Source organism: Octodon degus, unplaced genomic scaffold (assembly GCF_000260255.1).
Source record: "Octodon degus isolate 3935 unplaced genomic scaffold, OctDeg1.0 scaffold00009, whole genome shotgun sequence".
NCBI lineage: Eukaryota > Metazoa > Chordata > Mammalia > Rodentia > Octodontidae > Octodon > Octodon degus.
Window position 1 is genome coordinate 24,302,989 of NW_004524585.1, and position 5,844 is coordinate 24,308,832.

The window sequence follows — 5,844 nt, forward strand, 5'->3', positions numbered from 1 at the left end:
GTATTATTCGTTGAAACTGTACTTCCGATTTGATTTGAAACTGTCTCATTGCTATCTGTTTATCAATAAAACTTTGAAAAAAAAAGATTCAAATAGTAACTAAAAAATCTCTGGGCAATGAAAATTTCAGTAATAGCTTTATAGTCAAGCTCTAACTAAATTTCAAGGAAAACTTTATACTGATATTTCTTTCTTCAGTTAACAAATAAAAGAAAACAGCTGAAGTCACACTTGTTACAACATTTATTAGGCCACAATTACTTTAATACTAAACTGAAAATGATAGCACAGTAGGGAGGAGGATTGCATAAATCAATATCGTTGATAATCACTGATATGAAAATTCTGAATAAAATTAAACATCAAATGAAAAAAAATATTTATCTTGAGGAAGTGAGAATTCCATTTTGCATATCAGGCTATGTCTTAGTCACTTTTGTCTCCTTGCTGAGACAAAACACCTGGCATCCAAAGATGAGAAAGAAAGGTGTATGTACCTCATAGCTTGTAGAGGGTTCAGTCCAGAATCAGCTGGCTCCACGGCAGGGTGGCACATGGCAGAGAGGCAGCATTTTATGGAGGCAGAAAACAGCAAAAACAATGAGAAGAGAGGAAAGCAAGCATCTACGTGTCCCTGATATTGTATGTAGGCTGCCCACCCTTGGGTGGGTGCGATATTCATGCCTTTAATCCAAGCATTAGACTGTGGATCGGTCACAAACTCTAGATTCAGCCACCTCCAAAAACCCTGCCCCTCATGACCACATGAGGCTTTGGGTGGACACCTACACACAACGTATAACAGGCCAGTATAATATATTCAAATCAATCAGTGTGATATATGACACTAACAGACTTAGAAACACAAGCCACATGATTGTGCCATTACACACACACACACACACATGTACTCAAGAATGTATGTTCTAGACTGTTAGTTAGGATAGATGTATAGCTACTTTCTCTTAATTCAATAAGAAGAAAGATCTGTACTAATAGTGTCTGGACAGGATATCATGTCTGCATCTTGTGCTATGAATGACTACTACAAAGACAACAATATGCAATGTATTAATTGTTGTAGCTTTCCTACCAACCTGTTTTAAAGCTATCACATTACAATTTTTTCTCAATAAAATTAATTTAAAAAAAGAAAATAACTCTACCTAGGATAGCCTTTAAAAAATATTTAAGTAAAAATTAATCCTAGTTTAGTGTATAAGAGAAGAGCTATACACCAAAACCTATGAAAATTAGCAATGAAAAAAATTAGAGAGGACCTGATACATGGAAACATAGGACAAGCTCATGGATTAGAAAAATTATGTCAAAATATCCCTACCAACTAAAGGGATACATAAATTCAATGCAGTGCCTTAAATGGTTCTGTGGATCACTACACAGAGCAGGACATGGGGAGAGGGTGGACTGTACCACAGGGGCAAGCATGGGGGGGGTACCTGTGCAGGCACCACCTGGGGCAGCTGTTATACTAAGCAGCAGCACCCAACTGCATTGAGAGCTTCTTTTAGGAGTATGGATAAAAAGTCTCTGCCCAAATCAAGTTTTTAGGCTCACTTTGCCCTTTGCACATAGAATCCATTGGTGGTAAGGCAATTTTATCAGAATACACATAAAATGTAAATATTCTGACGAGCAAAATTTTATTTACCAGATGTTACCCTGTGATGCGCCACCAGGTTACTGTGCCAAGAAATTCGATGCATGTTAGCTCTGTCCTCTGCACGAGATGATGGAGTATCCACGCTTTACCTGTGTCTGGTCTTACAAAGGAATTAATGCCATGAAGTCTCTGGACAAACATTAACCTGTTTTTATTTCTAGTTAAGGTTAAGAAAGTACTTGATCACCCTGAGTAAACTTGGGCAACAATTACAATCCTTTTGATGCTAAATTTTATTACTATATTTCCTTAGTGTAATATTATTTTAGGTATTACAGAAATGCTGCCTAATGGTGAGCTCTCCTTGATGTCATTCGCACGTGGTACTGCTCCCCTCCATTTCCTTTCTTGCACCAGTATCCACTCACCTCTCTGCTATGAATTTTGAAATTCACGCAAGGAAGAACTAAAAAAGGAGAGAACCAGAAAATTAATTCTCCAGGTCTGGGTGTGGTGGTGCATGCCTGCAATTCCAGCACTGGGGCGGCTGAACACAGGAGAATCATTACAAGTCTGAGCTGCACAGTGAGACCCTGTACCAGATATATTAAAAAATATATATATTTCTCTGCTGTTTCTCTGGTGTAAGAAATTGAAGTGTCCAAAATATATAATAGATATTGTGAAATGGGAAAGAAGTGATCAAATGGGAAGAGGACCTGGGGAGGGGAAGGGGGAAATGAATGAAGGGAAAAGAAAAAAAAAATAAGAAAAAGATAAAATGGAAACAAGGATTTGTAAGTTAGGAGAGGAGAAGGCATTGAAAGAAGGGAAGGGAACGGAAGAGAAAAAGATTACCACATACATGATGAATGCTACCCATCTATCACCTATCAATATAATGTAACAATAAACTTAATTATTTAAAATATATACCTTCATTTACTTGTGTAAGAAGTTAAGAGAAGTAGCGTTTGGTTAAACTGCTGCCATCATATATAGATGTTTGAGAGATCATTTCAGGCACCGCTAGGCTGAAACAGCAACAGAAAGAGGAGTTTTGTTGCCCGGTGCTGAGGTTTCCTGCTCCGGGGCTGCATTCCCTTGCGCAGGTCGCAGGCGGTGGGACCCACTGGGAAGTCTGTGATAGGAAGTGGCCAGTCTCCAGCACTCAGTTAACACAACCACCGGAGCACCGCGGAAGCGCTGCCGAGGTCTCCTGAGCACTGAGGCCAGCTTCCTAACAATGTCCTGAGAACTCACTACTTTCTGTGTCGCAGAGTGCCCCTGAACTTCTCTGCCCTTTGCTTGCTGGAAGAGCAGACATGCACAGGTTCTGACAATGGAGCCTTAAAGGAGGCATGCTGGCTTCATTATCTCTTTTAAGTGTGATTCCTCAGAGCTTGTGTCCAAAATAGTCATGGTAGCTCCATCTAGGATGGAACTGCAAGGTCAGCCTGGCACTAGAGACGGGCTAAAAGGTAAGAATATCTAACTGCGAATCTCCTGGTGACTTCCCTTAAAAGATGAACCTACTTCAGTCTGTTTGAACCTGGGTTTTTATAACACAGTAACAAAAAGCGCAGTGTGAAAAAAAAAAAAAAAAAAAAAAAGAAAAAACCCTTTATTTTACCTACCATATGTTTTACCTACCACTTTTTCCTGACTGCTCTTTCTAATCTATAAATACATTTAGCAAGTGGAAAGGCAACTGGAAAGTATGTAGCGCATGGTAGCTTCCCATCCAGGTGAACTATTGTTCAGTGGGGTTAGAAAATGCAAAATCTGTCTCTCCCAAAGTGAGCATCATTGTTTGCGTGTGAGAATACAGCCAACATATTCCCCGTCCAAGTCTCCTCATGTGGAGGGACAACACAGTCACAGACTGCACTGTGTGAAAACACAATGGTCAGCAGAATGTCGCCTGCCATTTCAAAGTTAGGCTTTTGTGTCTTTGAGAGTTTGAGAGTTCTCAGGGAAGAAAACCTCCCTGCAGTCGCTGAGGAGGCTCAGAGCATTGTGCATAGCTAGGTGTGAGGGGCCCGGCTGGACAGACTTGTCTTTGAAAAGAGGTCTCCTTCTGCACCGCGAAGTCAGAAAGGAGACCTGCTAGGGGAAGGGTGCTCTGACCATAGTAGGACAACAAATATATGTCTCCTGGCGTCACTTAGCAACCCTGACAAAGTGTAAAGTTAATTCTTTTCTAAAATTTTTAAAAGACAGCATAAAGGTAACATGAGTTTTGAATTAAAAACTTTTGCCGCCAAGCACTGGATTCTAACCAAAGAGTTAACGTTGAGATGGTGTCCGTAGCATCCAGAGATGAAGGGCTTCGTATGCAATGATTAGCACTTTGTTTTAGGTCTAAGGGACCTGCCTTGTCATTTCTGTTCCCCATAATTTAATTTCCCTTGATATTCCATTAATAGACCTTATTTTGTAGTTCTAAAGCAAAAAAAATAATCTTAAGCCCCCTTTATTCAGTAAGTCTTACTAATGTTCCATTAATAACTTATGTCCTAACATTATTTTAATAGGGCTTACTACTTTTATTGGAGCTGCATTGAGTGGGACAGTCCATGTGTGACCATACTTATAGGGATCTGCTTCCAGAATCCACAGAGGCCACGGGGAAAGAGCGACAGGGCCCTTCTTACAAAGACATGGACAGGAGACAGGCCTCTGCCTGCTAAGCCCTGCCTGTCAAGAGCAGAACATATCAAATCGGAAGGTACTCACAAATATGAACTATTTTAAAATAAATAGTCTTACCTTGGCATCAAAAGGGCATTTTTAAGTGAGAAGCTTTCATTCATCTTTTATCAAATTTGAATTTTCGACTCAATGAACATGAAGCCCATGCAGAATTCTCTGGGCAAACCACTGTGTCTAGGCAACTTGGTGTCCCTTGCCACTCCTCATACTCCATGTTCTCCATAGAACATCAATATAATTTCTATGCCTTTGGTGGTGGTCTTTTTATAACAAAATCTTTTTTGAAAATAATTTTATTGAGAAACAAATATCAACGAGACAGTTTCACTACTGAACACTGGCACATTTTCAATAAGTAATACATTGCATATTGTTGTCTTAGTGGTTATTCATTGTACAAGATGCAGACATGATATCCTATCTTAAACACTATTATAACAAATACCTCTATTCGTTGAATTAAGAGAGTTAAGCTGTATATCTATCCTATTTTGAGTATTCAGATACAAAAGAGTCGTTCATTTCTTTTTTTTTTTTTTTTTTTTTTCTGAGTTGTTCATTTCTATCCCACTTTTTCGGTTAGTTTTGTCAGAGAAGGGCATTCCATTGTCATTTAAATATTGTAGGTGCTTGAGTTCAGCAGAATCTCCCAATAGAGTCCAGTAGTCCAGTAATAGTAGTGGGTTTTCTGTAAGACTGGCAATGTCCAAAGTTGTTGACTTGAGCTTTTTACAGCTTTGCATATTAATGTGGCTTTAATTTTTATACTTCGTTTTCATACTTTTCTGCTGGATGGTTAAGATCAAGATAAAACAAGACCTATATAATAAGAAATGTAACTTTTGTATCTGAAAAGATCAGTAAAATCCCTTCAGGATTTAACCTGAAAACCTATACCACAGTTTGTAGATATTTTGTGAGTGTTAGCCAGGTGAATGAGTCATGGCCATTGCTTAACCAGTTTGCTCTCTGTGAAAGACTGAGAGAATGTTTTCTCTCCATGTAACTCCCTTAGGCACATTCCACATGATCAATCACCTTCCTCTGTGGCCCCATAATCTCCTCGATCAGAAAATTTGGGATACAACTGAGTTACATAATGTTACAGTATAGGTTCTCCTATGTCCTGAGTCCTCACTGACCTTGAAAGGCTAGAGGCAAAATGTTGGTTATCCTTGCAGCCCTTCTTTTGCTCTGATTTTTGGTCAGAAAACTTAGGTTGTTAACCCTCCAGAAGAGAAGCTTGTTATTACCCTACAACATATGTAGTTGAGTTTAACCTATCTGTCTGAATATCAAACATCTTAGGCATAACATGGAACAAATATTTTCCATCAAGTATTGATATGTTAAACTTTAAGTCCCTGCAGAATATGAAGACAAAAATTGAAAAGATAAATAAATTGAAAAAAATATGAATAAACAAGTACATAATTTTACACAGAAATTAAGAAATCTAACCATATACAGCATTGTAGCAGGACTATCCTGTGACATTTTTTTTT